We start from the raw sequence: 14,421 nt of genomic DNA, 5'->3' as shown, positions 1-14,421 counted from the left end.
GAGGCATGATCCATACATAGCTTTAAGAAGAGGTATGATAAAGCTCATGGTGAAGGGAGAGTGATGCAGTAGCGGCCAGTGAAGAGCAGGGACAGGAGCTATGACTCGACCTCTGCAACCACAACCAGGTGAGTACAGCTACATGAGTACAATGCTCCTGACCAGCTAAATGCGATCAGTCATGAGGGTGTCTTCACAAAATTCAACTTCATTAACAAAAGCATACAATGGGAATAAGTCAACCATGTCCTAAATGAAACAAGATAAGAAGATATTCTAAATAACATGTTTGCAAACAAATTATATGGTTCTTGAGATCTGCTCAAGACACATTCCATTAAGAAAAAGAAAGTGAAGATGTAAGCTAGCAAGAGAGGGACGCTCCCTTTACAGACGAAGGTAAAGAGTCACAGATCTGCTGAGAGGGGCCAGTATGTGTGGAATATGAAGGGAGGTGCTGATCAATGAAATTGCAAATATCAAACTTATGCTAAAGGAGAGTTACAGGAGACAAGATTTGCGCGAAGAACTAAAAGCCATAAAGGAAATTGAAAAAAATCAAAATACTTCTTATATTATGCCAAATCTAGGGAAAAAAAAACATCCAGTAATGTTCCCTTGCTTAGGCGAGATGGGACATACAGAGATGACAGCCAAGACATGAGTGAGATACTAAAGTTCCAATACGACTAGTGTTTAACAAGCCGGCTCCCAGACTAAAGGTCGGCAATCTAAAATGAATTCTTTATAAACGAGACCCAAAAACTTGGTCATCTCAAAAATCTCTGATATATATCCTAACAAGACAACACTTTGAAAAGGCAATAAATGACATGCCCATGAACTCTGCCCCAGGCCCAGACTCATGGAACTCCGTGTTCATCAAGAATTGCAAGAAGCTCCTGTCGCGTGCCTTCAGCATTCTATGGAGAGGAAGCATGGACACAGGGGTCATTCCATACACACTAAAAAAAGCAGACATAGTCCCACTCCACAAACGTGCGAGGAACTACAGACTGATCGCACTAACATCCCATATCATAAAAATCTTTGAAAGGGTTCTAAGAAACGCGATCGCCAACCACCTAGATACCCATCAATTACACAATCCAGGGAAACACGGGTTTAGAGCAGGTCACTCCTGCCTGTCCCAGCTACTGAATCATTATGACAATGTCCTGGATGCTGTTGAGGATAAATAAAACAGATGTAGTATACACAGACTTCGCAAAAGCCTTCGGCAAGTGTGACCATGGTCTAACAGGGCACAAAATGCGTGATAAAGGAATAACAGGTAAAGTTGGAAGATGGATCTTTAACTTCCTGACATATAGAGCACAGAGTAATAGTAAACAGAGTAAAGTTAGAGGCAGGTACTGTGAAAAACAGTGTTCTATAAGGGAGAGTACTAGCTCCAATCTTATTCCTCATCCTTATATCTGACATAGAGAGAGACATAAGCCATAGCTCCGTGTCTTCCTTTGCGGATGACACCCGAATTACCATGACAGCGACCTCCATGGACTACACCGCAAGACTCCAAGCGGACATCAACCGAATCTTCAAATGGGCCACTCGAAACAATATGAAGTTCAATGAAGCGAAATTTCAACTACTCTGATATGGAAAACTTTTTTTTTTATTATTATTATTATCACACTGGCCGATTCCCACCAAGGCAGGGTGGCCCGAAAAAGAAAAACTTTCACCATCATTCACTCCATCACTGTCTTGCCAGAAGGGTGCTTTACACTACAGTTTTTAAACTGCAACATTAACACCCCTCCTTCAGAGTGCAGGCACTGTACTTCCCATCTCCAGGACTCAAGCCCGGCCTGTCGGTTTCCCTGAACCCCTTCATAAATGTTACTTTGCTCACACTCCAACAGCACGTCAAGTATTAAAAACCATTTGTCTCCATTCACTCCTATCAAACACGCTCACGCATGCCTGCTGGAAGTCCAAGCCCCTCGCACACAAAACCTCCTTTACCCCCTCCCTCCAACCTTTCCTAGGCCGACCCCTATCCCGCCTTCCATCCACTACAGACTGATACACTCTTGAAGTCATTCTGTTTCGCTCCATTCTCTCTATATGTCCGAACCACCTCAACAACCCTTCCTCAGCCCTCTGGACAACAGTTTTGGTAATCCCGCACCTCCTCCTAACTTCCAGACTACGAATTCTCTGCATTATATTCACACCACACATTGCCCTCAGACATGACATCTCCACTGCCTCCAGCCTTCTCCTCGCTGCAACATTCATCACCCATGCTTCACACCCACATAAGAGCGTTGGTAAAACTATACTCTCATACATTCCCCACTTTGCCTCCAAGGACAAAGTTCTTTGTCTCCACAGACTCCTAAGTGCACCACTCACCCTTTTCCCCTCATCAATTCTATGATTCACCTCATCTTTCATAGACCCATCCGCTGACATGTCCACTCCCAAATATCTGAATACATTCACCTCCTCCATACTCTCCCTCCAATCTGATATCCAATCTTTCATCACCTAATCTTTTTGTTATCCTCATAACCTTACTCTTTCCTGTATTCACCTTTAATTTTCTTCTTTTGTACACCCTTCCAAATTCATCCACCAATCTCTGCAACTTCTCTTCAGAATCTCCCAAGAGCACAGTGTCATCAGCAAAGAGCAACTGTGACAACTCCCACTTTGTGTGTGATTCTTTATCTTTTAACTCCACGCCTCTTGCCAAGACCCTCGCATTTACTTCTCTTACAACCCCATCTATAAATATATTAAACAACCACGGTGACATCACACATCCTTGTCTAAGGCCTACTTTTACTTGGAAATAATTTCCCTCTTTCCTACATACTCTAACTTGAGCCTCACTATCCTCGTAAAAACTCTTCACTTGAAGATATTAAAACTGTATCAAAGACTACAGCACCGTATTTACTGTATCTGCCCGAAGAAGACGTATCATTCACACCCGCTTGCAGCACTTACCAAACAACCCCATTATAAATGGTGACAGCGGTGCTTGCAGCAGTTGTGTTTGCCTGGAGAGAGGGAGGAAGAGGTATGAAGTCATCTTCACTTCATCATCCCATACAAGAAGCATCCGTCTCTCAACGAGTTATCCTGATGTCGTGTCTGCACTTTTGAGCATCAAGACACAGGTACTAGCAGGATCCAGCCGAAATTTGTCGAAAGTCTTCGAGAATTGTAAGTGGCGTCACAGTGACCCCACGCTACAGCGTCCCACGCTACAGTGTCCCACGCTGTTTCTCAAGTCACGTGTTCAGCGTCACTTGTATGTTGCTGTTGTTGTTCAGCTCAGCACAGCTGTTTCAGCAAGCCAGAGGTGAGTTTTGTGGTGATTTCTGCGTCCAGTGTGAGCTTCTCCACGTGTTTGTGGGTGGAGGAGGAGGAGGAGGAGGAGGAGGAGGAATGGCTAGATGCTCGCCCTGCCATACACTCACCCACGCTCCTCGCCACCACACTACCATACACTCACCACTGCCCACTCCCTCTGCTGTGTTTTCTGCTGTTTTCCATGTGAATTCATTGCCAGAGCTGTGTATCCGAGTGCCCGAGGCCACTCGAAGCTACGTGGACCAGCATGCCACGTAGATCACGACGCACGTAGATCACGACGTCACGTGGGTGTGGGCGATGTCACGTGGATCTACCAGCCACGTGAGTTACCAGATGTCCCAGGCCACATGCTGTGGTCTGCTGCCCGCATCACATTGACGTCACCCACGATGCTGCCCGACTTCATGATGTCACGATGTCTGCCTGACGTCACCTCGAGATGTCTGCTGACGTCACCTCGAGATGTCTGCTGACGTCACCTCGAGATGTCTGCTGACGTCACCTCACGATGTCTGCCTGACGTCACCTCGAAATGTCTGCTGACGTCACCTCGAGATGTCTGCTGACGTCACAGTGCTGCTGACGTCACCTCGCGACATCACGCCTGACATCACATGATGTCACCATCGAGTGTTCTAGTAATTATTTTAGTATTGTCGAGAAGATTGAGAGAAAATATATGTCGTGTGTTAATTAATTCCTCTCAGTCAGTGTTCTCACATGTTAGTGTACCGTATGTACAGCGGTGTGTTTTTAAAGTTTCCGTGTGTCCAGTGAGGTCTGTGCTAAGTCAGCCGTGTGACCAGTGTGTTTGACAGCTGATTACTCAGCCCTGAGCGTATGAGCCCTCTTGTACAGAAAGCTTTTATGCTCGTCGCTCGTGATGTTCTGCAGAATCGTACCTGCTACGATTCCCATCGAGATTTGTTTCACTTCACCTCCAGACCTTCAGAGTGCAGTTATATGTAGAGAAACAAGTCTGGGGATGCTTAGACTAACCTCTGCTATAACTCCAACTGTCGAGAGAATGACACGCTGTGTCAGCCTCGTGTCACAAGCTTCAGTGAGCAGCCTGCACAAAGATGTCACTTTGACTGCTAGCTCTCTCACTGCAGTCTGGTGTATGATGTTACAACTCCCAGATGTTTCGCCCAGTCGTCTCTGCCACGACTCCCTCTACAACTCACTCCACGCTCGCCGGCAGTGACAGCCCAGCGACAGTACCAGTCGAGAAGTGTCCTCCTGAGTCGCTTGCCAGAAGTCCTGCCCAGTTGCCGAGTTTTGTCGACGCCTCACTCGAGGGCACCAGCATGTCGTGCCCCAGGTTGAGTGAAACCTGCAGCGACTCCTACAATGACTGCTTCACCGTTCCAGAGGAGACCGTAACTTGTTACGTCACAGCTCAGCCGCAGCGATGTCTCCCGTGTTGCAGTATCTGTCCAGACACAGGAAGGCGTGCAGTGTTGCCCTTCGACGCTCACTGCCTTTGACCACGATGTTTAGCACACCCACATGTTTTTTTCTTCCCTCCCTGTAGGAAGTTTTTTTCCCATGTTCATATGTATATATATGTTTTTATTTTGTGTTCTGTGCCCTGTTCCTACGAGAGAGAGACCGAGTTTCTTTTATCACCAGTATTGTCGCGTCGGGACGACGCGCGGTAGGTGGCCGAGCGTATGTAGACAGCCTGTACTGTCTGCACAGACAGCCCATGCTGTCTGCCAGCTTAGTTCATATTTCGCGTCACTCAAGTGCTGCCACCTATAGGCCTTGCCACTTCAGCATGCCCAGACATGCCTCCCTCTCACTCACACAGCGGCCTAGCAGGAACACACAAGGATTTTCCAACTCTCTCTCGTGGGCATGGCCCTCCCGGGCCATGGGCACAAACACACAAGCCTGTGTAACCCACCACGACATTAACAATAAACAAAGAAGCCTCCGAAGACGTATCATTTAACCACCCGCTACCAGAATACCAAATAATTCCTTTTTATATGAGAGGATGGATAAAAAAAAGAACCTTCAAAACTAGGGACGCCAAGCTCATGATGATTTTCTTCAAATCGCTTGTTCTCTATAGGCTGGAATATTGCTATACACTAACTGCCCCCTTTAAGGCTGGTGAAATTGTTGACCTGGAGAGTTCACAGAGAACTTTCATGGCACAAATAAGTATGATAAGGCACCTAAATTACTGAAGACAATTGAAGTTCTTTGATTTGTATTCCCTGGAACACAGGGAAGAGAGGTACATGATATTATTCATGTGGAAAATCCTAGAGCGATTAGTACCAAACTTGCACACGAAAATCACTCCTTTTGAAAGCAAAAGACTCGGCAGGAGATGCAACATTCCCCCAGTGAACAGCAGGGGCGCCACAAGTACAATGAGAGACAACACAGTAAGTGTCCGGGGCCCAAGACAGATCAACTGCCTACCAGCATACTTAAGAGGGATTGCCAATAGACTCCTGGCTGTCTTTAAGAAGGAACTGGACAGGCACCTAAAGTCAGTACCTAACCAGCTGGGCTGTGGTTCGTACATCAGTTTGCGTGCTGCCAGCAGTAACAGCCTGGTTAATCAGACCCTGATCCACCACGAGGCCTGGTCTCGGACCGGGCCGAGGGGGCGTTGAACCCCGAGACCCTTTCCAAGTACACTCCAGGAAAGGAGAATGAAATATCCTTGATTTTTTTTTATGGCGAGTGTCAAATAAATAATGTAACATTACAGTGTCATAAGTGGCAGCTAATGATATTGAAGGAAAAGTTCTGTCATGGATCAAGTCGCAAACAAGAAGCAGAGAATGTGCATGACTGAGGTAAAATGTGAGTATGGATGAGTCACAAGTGGCGTTCCACAACAGTCAGTTTGATGCCCATAGTTGTTTACCATATACGTTAATGACTTTGACTTTGACGAGGAAATTACAAGTGTAATGAGCAGATTTGCTGACGATACAAAAATAGGCAGGATAAATGATTCAGAGGAAGATTCTACAGTACCTCAGGAAGATTTTGACAAACTCATGCCATGGTCTGAAAAGTGGCAGATGCAGTTCAATGTAGAAAAACGCAGTCATGAAGCTCGGGAATGAATATAATCCCTAGCACTTATAAACTAAATAATATAGAACTTGGTCATACAGAATGCGATAAAGATTTATGGTTACGGAGAACCTGAGGCCAAGAGAGCAATGCCTAAGCGTATGTTGTAAGGCAAACAGATTACTAGGATTTACATCAAGAAGCATAATCAACAGGAGTCCAGAGGTTATACTACAGCTCAACACATCATTAGTAAGGCCTCACATAGATTATGTAGCTCAGTTCTGGTCTCCATATAACACGTTTGACATAAATTCGTTAGAAAACATTCATAGAATAATAATGAAATTAATCCATTGTATAAGACTTAGGAAGAAGCGAGGCATGACTGAAGTATTTAAGTGGAAGCTGAGCGTCAACAAAGGAGATATAAATAAGGGCCTGAGGATATTCCTCCAAGAAAAAACTCAAAATAAAGATTACAAATCGGATAAGTTTAGAATTTGAAAGGATATAGGAATGTATTGGTTTAGAAATAGAGTTGTCGATGAGGGAACAGTCTTCCTAGTAGCGTCGTTGAAGCTAAAACCTTGCGTAACTTCAATTTTATGTATGATTGAGAAGGGTTGGATTTAAGAAGGCCTTGCACATGAGTTAATAGGGTTATCAAAGCATATTCATTGGGAACCACTGAAAATGCACTGCCGCAGGCCAATAAGCCCACTGCAGTGCTGCGCCTTTTTTATATTCTTAAAATTGAGACAGGTGTAGTTCAGGCTACGGTCACAGAGACAGATATACGTCAAATTACTGTGAGGGAGACAGAGGAAGATCAGCTTATTGAGGGTGAGCCAAGGAGCAGTTCATCTGTGTGAGAGACAGTTGTAGTTCATCTGTGTGTGAGGCAGTTGTAGTTCATCTGCGTGTGAGACAGTTGTAGTTCATCTGTGTGTGAGACAGTTGTAGTTCATCTGTGTGTGAGGCAGTTGTAGTTCATCTGTGTGAGAGACAGTTGTAGTTCATCTGTGTACTCACCTAGTTGTACTCACCTAGTTGAGGTTGCGGGGGTCGAGTCCGAGCTCCTGGCCCCGCCTCTTCACTGATCGCTACTAGGTCACTCTCCCTGAGCCGTGAGCTTTATCATACCTCTGCTTAAAGCTATGTATGGCTCCTGCCTCCACTACATCGCTTCCCAAACTATTCCACTTACTGACTACTCTGTGGCTGAAGAAATACTTCCTAACATCCCTGTGATTCATCTGTGTCTTCAGCTTCCAACTGTGTCCCCTTGTTACTGTGTCCAATCTCTGGAACATCCTGTCTTTGTCCACCTTGTCAATTCCTCTTGTGTGTGAGGCAGTTGTAGTTCATCTGCGTGTGATGCAGTTGTAGTTCATCTGTGTGTGAGACAGTTGTAGTTCATCTGTGTGTGAGACAGTTGTAGTTCATCTGTGTGTGAGGCAGTTGTAGTTCATCTGTGTGAGACAGTTGTAGTTAATCTGTGTGTGAGACAGTTATAGTTCATCTGTGTGTGAGACAGTTGTAGTTCATCTGTGTGTGAGAAAGTAGTTCATCTGTGTGTGAGACAGTTCTAGTTCATCTGTGTGAGAGACAGTTGTTGTTCATCTGTGTGAGACAGTTCTAGTTCATCTGTGTGAGAGACAGTTGTTGTTCAACTGTGTGAGACAGTTGTAGTTCATCTGTGTGTGAGACAGTTGTAGTTCATCTCTGTGTGAGACAGTTGTAGTTCATCTGTGTGTGAGACAGTTGTAGTTCATCTGTGTGTGAGGCAGTTGTAGTTCATCTGTGTGTGAGACAGCTGTAGTTCATCTGTGTGTGAGGCAGTTGTAGTTCATCTGTGTGAAACAGTTGTAGTTAATCTGTGTGTGAGACAGTTATAGTTCATCTGTGTGTGAGACAGTTGTAGTTCATCTGTGTGTGAGACAGTATTTCATCTGTGTGTGAGACAGTTCTAGTTCATCTGTGTGAGAGACAGTTGTTGTTCATCTGTGTGAGACAGTTCTAGTTCATCTGTGTGAGAGACGGTTGTTGTTCATCTGTGTGAGACAGTTGTAGTTCATCTGTGTGTGAGACAGTTGTAGTTCATCTCTGTGTGAGACAGTTGTAGTTCATCTGTGTGTGAGACAGTTGTAGTTCATCTGCGTGTGAGACAGTTGTAGTTCATCTGTGTGTGAGACAGTTGTAGTTCATCTGTGTGTGAGACAGTTGTAGTTCATCTCTATGTGAGACAGTTGTAGTTCATCTCTGTGTGAGACAGTTGTAGTTCATCTGTGTGTGAGACAGTTGTAGTTCATCTCTGTGTGAGACAGTTGTAGTTCATCTCTGTGTGAGACAGTTGTAGTTCAACTCTGTGCGAGACAGTTGTAGCTCATGTCTGTGTTAGACAGTTGTAGTTCAACTCTGTGTGAGACAGTTGTAGTTCATCTCTGTGTGAGACAGTTCTAGTTCATCTCTGTGTGAGACAGTTGTAGTGAAACTCTGTGTGAGACAGTTCTAGTTCATCTCTGTGTGAGACAGTTGCAGTTCAACTCTGTGTGAGACAGTTGTAGTGAAACTCTGTGTGAGACAGTTGTAGTTCAACTCTGTGTGAGACAGTTGTAGTGAAACTCTGTGTGAGACAGTTGCAGTTCAACTCTGTGTGAGACAGTTGTAGTTCAACTCTGTGTGAGACAGTTGTAGTTCAACTCTGTGTGAGACAGTTGCAGTTCAACTCTGTGTGAGACAGTTGCAGTTCAACTCTGTGTGAGACAGTTGTAGTTCAACTCTGTGTGAGACAGTTGTAGTTCAACTCTGTGTGAGACAGTTGTAGTTCAACTCTGTGTGAGACAGTTGTAGTTCAACTCTGTGTGAGACAGTTGTAGTTCAACTCCGTGTGAGACAGTTGTAGTTCAACTCTGTGTGAGACAGTTGCAGTTCAACTCTGTGTGAGACAGTTGCAGTTCAACTCTGTGTGAGACAGTTGCAGTTCAACTCTGTGTGAGACAGTTGTAGTTCAACTCTGTGTGAGACAGTTGTAGTTCAACTCTGTGTGAGACAGTTGCTGTTCAACTCTGTGTGAGACAGTTGTAGTTCAACTCTGTGTGAGACAGTTGCAGTTCAACTCTGTGTGAGACAGTTGTAGTTCAACTCTGTGTGAGACAGTTGTAGTTCAACTCTGTGTGAGACAGTTGTAGTGCAACTCTGTGTGAGACAGTTGTAGTTCAACTCTGTGTGAGACAGGGGAAGTTCAGCATCATTTGTGAGACATGTTTAGATCAACTTGCTTTATGTTAGACATAGTTCCACTTACTGTATGTTAATGAGACAGTGGTAGTTGAAATCACTGTACGTATTGCTGTAGCTTAATTTACTGTGTGTGAGTGAATGAGATAGTTCAACTTACTGTGTGTGAGACAAGTGTAGTGCAACTGACTCTGAGTAAAATAGTTGAACTTACGGTGTGCAAGACACCGTTCGTTCAGCATGTTGTGAGTGGTGGTGGTTCAGCTTGCTGTGAGTGGTGGTGGTTCAGCATGCTGTGAGTGGTGGTGGTTCAGCATGTTGTGAGTGGTGGTAGTTCAGCATGCTGTGAGTGGTGGTGGTTCAGCATGCTGTGAGTAGTGGTAGTAAAGCATGCTGATGTAGACAGCCTGTACTGTCTGCACAGACAGCCCATGTTGTCTGCCAGCTTAGTTCATATTTCGCGCCACTCAGATGCTGCCCTCTGCAGCTAGGCCTCTCGGTGGGCACGCCAGCCTGCCGGCCCTTGCCACGCTCACTCACACAGCGGCCTAGCAGCAAGACACAAGTACCCCCAGCTCACTCTCGTGGGATGGCCCTTCCCGGGCCATGGGCACAACACAAGCCTGTGTACCCACCACGACACTTAACAATAAAGTAAGAAGCCTCCGAAGAAGTTTATCATTAACCACCCGCTTGCAGCATCTACCAAATAATCTCGTTATACTGATACTGGTAGTAATTCAGCATACTGTGAGTGGTGGTAGGTCAGCATGCTGATAGTGATGGTAGTTCAGCATGCTGTGAGTGGTGGTAGTAAAGCATGCTGATAGTGGTAGTAATTCAGCATACTGTGAGTGGTGGTAGGTCTGCATGCTGATAGTGGTGGTAGTTCAGCATGCTGTGAGTGGTGGTGGTTCAGCATGCTGTGAGTGGTGGTAGTTCCGCATGCTGTGAGTGGTGGTAGTAAAGCATGCTGATAGTGGTAGTAATTCAGTGTATTGAGAGTGGTGGTAGGTCAGCATGCTGATAGTGGTGGTAATTCAGCATGCTGTGAGTGTGGTAGTTCAGCATGCTGTGAGTGGTGGTAGTTCAACATGCTGATAGTGGTGGTAGTTCAGCATGCTTTGAGTGGTGGTAGTTCAGCATGCTGTGAGTGGTGGTAGTTCAGCATGCTGTGAGTGTGGTAGTTCAGCATGCTGTGAGTGGTGGTAGTTCAGCATGATGTGAGTGGTGGTAGTTCAGCATGCTGTGAGTGTGGTAGTTCAGTATGCTGTGAATGTGGTAGTTCAGCATGCTGTGAGTGGTGGTAGTTCAGCATGCTGTGAGTGGTGGTAGTTCAGCATGCTGTGAGTGTGGTAGTTCAGCATGCTGTGAGTGGTGGTAGTTCAGCATGCTGAAAGTGGTGGCAGTTCAGCATGCTGTGAGTGGTGGTAGTTCAGCATGCTGATAGTAGTGATAGTTCAACATGCTGTGAATGGTGGTAGTTCAGCATGCTGTGAGTGGTGGTAGTTCGGCATGCTGTGAATGGAGGTAGTTCAGCATGCCGTGAGTGTGGTAGTTCAGCATGCTGTGAGTGGAGGTAGTTCAGCATGCTGATAGTGATGGTAGTTTAGCATGCTGTGAGTGGTGGTAGTTCAACATGTTGTGAGTGGTGGTAGTTCAGCATGCTGTGAATGGTGGTAGTTCAGCATTCTGAGAGTGGTGGTAGTTAAACATGCTGATAGTGGTGGTAGTTCAACATGCTGTGAGTGGTGGTAGGTCAGCATGCTGATAGTGGTGGTAGTTCAGCATGCTGTGAGTGGTGGTAGTAAAGCATGCTGATAGTGGTAGTAATTCAGCATACTGTGAGTGGTGGTAGGTCTGCATGCTGATAGTGGTGGTAGTTCAGCATGCTGTGAGTGGTGGTGGTTCAGCATACTGTGAGTGGTGGTAGTTCCACATGTTGTGAGTGGTGGTAGTAAAGCATGCTGATAGTGGTAGTAATTCAACGTATTGAGAGTGGTGGTAGGTCAGCATGCTGATAGTGGTGGTAGTTCAGCATGTTGTGAGTGTGGTAGTTCAGCATGCTGTGAGTGGTGGTAGTTCAGCATGCTGATAGTGGTGGTAGTTCAGCATGCTTTGAGTGGTGGTAGTTCAGCATGCTATGAGTGGTGGTAGTTCAGCATGCTGTGAGTGTGGTAGTTCAGCATGCTGTGAGTGGTGGTAGTTCAGCATGCTGTGAGTGGTGGTAGTTCAGCATGCTGTGAGTGTGGTAGTTCAGTATGCTGTGAGTGTGGTAGTTCAGCATGCTGTGAGTGGTGGTAGTTCAGCATGCTGTGAGTGGTGGTAGTTCAGCATGCTGTGAGTGTGGTAGTTCAGCATGCTGTGAGTGGTGGTAGTTCAGCATGCTGTGAGTGGTGGTAGTTCAGCATGCTGTGAGTGTGGTAGTTCAGCATGCTGTGAGTGGTGGTAGTTCAGCATGCTGAAAGTGGTGGTAGTTCAGCATGCTGTGAGTGGTGGTAGTTCAGCATGCTGAGAGTAGTGATAGTTCAACATGCTGTGAGTGGTGGTAGTTCAGCATGCTGTGAGTGGTGGTAGTTCAGCATGCTGTGAGTGGTGGTAGTTCGGCATGCTGTAAATGGAGGTAGTTCAGCATGCCGTGAGTGTGGTATTTCAGCATGCTGTAAGTGGTGGTAGTTCAGCATGCTGATAGTGATGGTAGTTTAGCATGCTGTGAGTGGTGGTAGTTCAACATGCTGTGAGTGGTGGTAATTCAGCATGCTGTGAATGGTGGTAGTTCAGCATGCTGAGAGTGGTGGTAGTTAAACATGCTGATGGTGGTAGTTCAACATGCTGTGAGTGGTGGTAGTTCAGCATGCTGTGAATGGTGGTAGTTCAGCATGCTGAGAGTGGTGGTAGTTAAACATGCTGATAGTGGTGGTAGTTCAACATGCTGTGAGTGGTGGTAGTTCAGCATGCTGTGAGTGGTGGTAGTTCAACATGTTGTGAGTGGTTTTAGTTAAGCATGCTGTGAGTGGTGGTAGTTCAGCATGCTGTGAGTGGTGGTAGTTCAACATGCTGGGAGTGGTGGTAGTTAAGCATGCTGTGAGTGGTGGTAGTTCAGCATGCTGTGAGTGAAACAGTGGTAGTTCAGCTTATTTTGTGTGTGACAGGGAGGATTCAACTTGTTTTGTGCAAGATACAGGTAGTTCAAGGTTCCTGTGTGTATTGCAATGGTAGTTCTGTTAACTGTTGGTGAGACTCGGGTAGTTGTTGTTTTTGTATGTGAGACAAAGATAGTTCAGTTAGTGTAAATGAGACAGTGGTACCTCAGCTTACTGTGTGAGACAGTGGTACCTCAGCTTACTGTGTGAGACAGTGGTACCTCAGCTTACTGTGTGAGACAGTGGTACCTCAGCTTACTGTGTGAGACAGTGGTACCTTAGCTTACTGTGTAGATAGTGGTACCTCAGCTTACTGTGTAGACAGTGGTACCTCAACTTACTGTGTGTGAGACAGTGGTAGGTCAGCTTACCGTGTGTGTAACAGTGGCAGGTTAGCTTACTTTGCGTGTGACAGCGGTAGTTCAACTTACTGTGTGTGCAACAGTGGTAGGTTAGCTTACTTTGTGTGCAACAGTCGTAGGTCAGCTTACCGTGTGTGTGTGTGACAGTGGTAGGTCAGCTTACTGTGTGTGTGACAGTGGTAGGTCAGCTTACTGTGTGTGTGACAGTGGTAGGTCAGCTTACTGTGTGTGTGACAGTGGTAGGTCAGCTTACTGTGTGTGTGACAGTGGTAGGTCAGCTTACTGTGTGTGTGACAGTGGTAGGTCAGCTTACCGTGTGTGTGACAGTGGTAGGTCAGCTTACCGTTTACGACAAGGAGTAGTTCAGCTGTAATGTGTTGCAAGGCGAGGTATGACCAGAACTGTTGGTGGTGCATATAGTGACCCGCTGCCTCAATGGCTCTCTTAACCTTCTCTAATTTTCCCCAGGGTCTGATGGGCGTGAAACCCAGCCTTGTGTATCTCACAATGACTGTTTTTCTCCTTTCCCAACCTGCCTCCCTCCCTCCTTCCCTCCATCCTTAGCCTCACCCTCCCTCATTCTCTCACTCCATTCCTCCTCCTCCTCCCCCCTTCCTCCCCCATGTCTCCATCCTTGCCAAACTCCGTCGTTGCTACCCACCTTCCTCTCTGCTCTCCGCTCTCATTCCCATCTACAGCTGCTCCTTTGTGTTTCTCATCATCTCTGACGCAGTTGGAAAGTCCTTTGTTTAATAGCAAAGAACCATGAACGTGCTCAGACATTCTTAATTCATGAATCATCCAGTTGCTGCCCAAGTTTGAATATATTTTGTGTGATTTCCTTTTACACCTGACTTTTTACATGATTTGAGTTAGCAGTGATGGACTGTATTACCTGGAGTTTACCTGGAGAGAGTTCCGGGGGTCAACGCCCCCGCGGCCCGGTCTGTGACCAGGCCTCCTGGTGGATCAGAGCCTGATCAACCAGGCTGTTGCTGCTGGCTGCACGCAAACCAACGTACGAGCCACAGCCCGGCTGATCAGGAACTGACTTTAGGTGCTTGTCCAGTGCCAGCTTGAAGACTGCCAGGGGTCTGTTGGCAATCCCTCTTATGTGTGCTGGGAGGCAGTTGAACAGTCTCGGGCCCCTGACACTTATTGTATGGTCTCTTAACGTGCTAGTGACACCCCTGCTTTTCATTGGGGGGATGGTGCATCGTCTGCCAAGTCTTTTGCTTTCGTAGTGAGTGATTTTCGTGTGCAAG

At 46.2% G+C, this 14,421-nt stretch overlaps 1 protein-coding gene across 1 annotated transcript in view; it reads right to left on the bottom strand.

Annotated features, from left to right (window-relative positions):
- Positions 1-13,637, bottom strand: part of LOC128693802 (techylectin-5A) — a 40,302-nt gene extending 26,665 nt beyond the window's left edge. Inside the window, exon 1 of the mRNA XM_053783694.2 lies at positions 13,500-13,637. The gene's annotated coding sequence lies outside the window, so the exon portion shown is untranslated. The remainder of the gene's footprint in view (positions 1-13,499) is intronic.
- Between the last annotated feature and the right edge of the window lie 784 nt (positions 13,638-14,421).

This window comes from Cherax quadricarinatus, unplaced genomic scaffold (genome assembly GCF_038502225.1).
Source record: "Cherax quadricarinatus isolate ZL_2023a unplaced genomic scaffold, ASM3850222v1 Contig1437, whole genome shotgun sequence".
Lineage (NCBI taxonomy): Eukaryota > Metazoa > Arthropoda > Malacostraca > Decapoda > Parastacidae > Cherax > Cherax quadricarinatus.
Note: the sequence above shows the minus strand (reverse complement) of the source record. Positions and strands in the feature narration are given on the sequence as shown.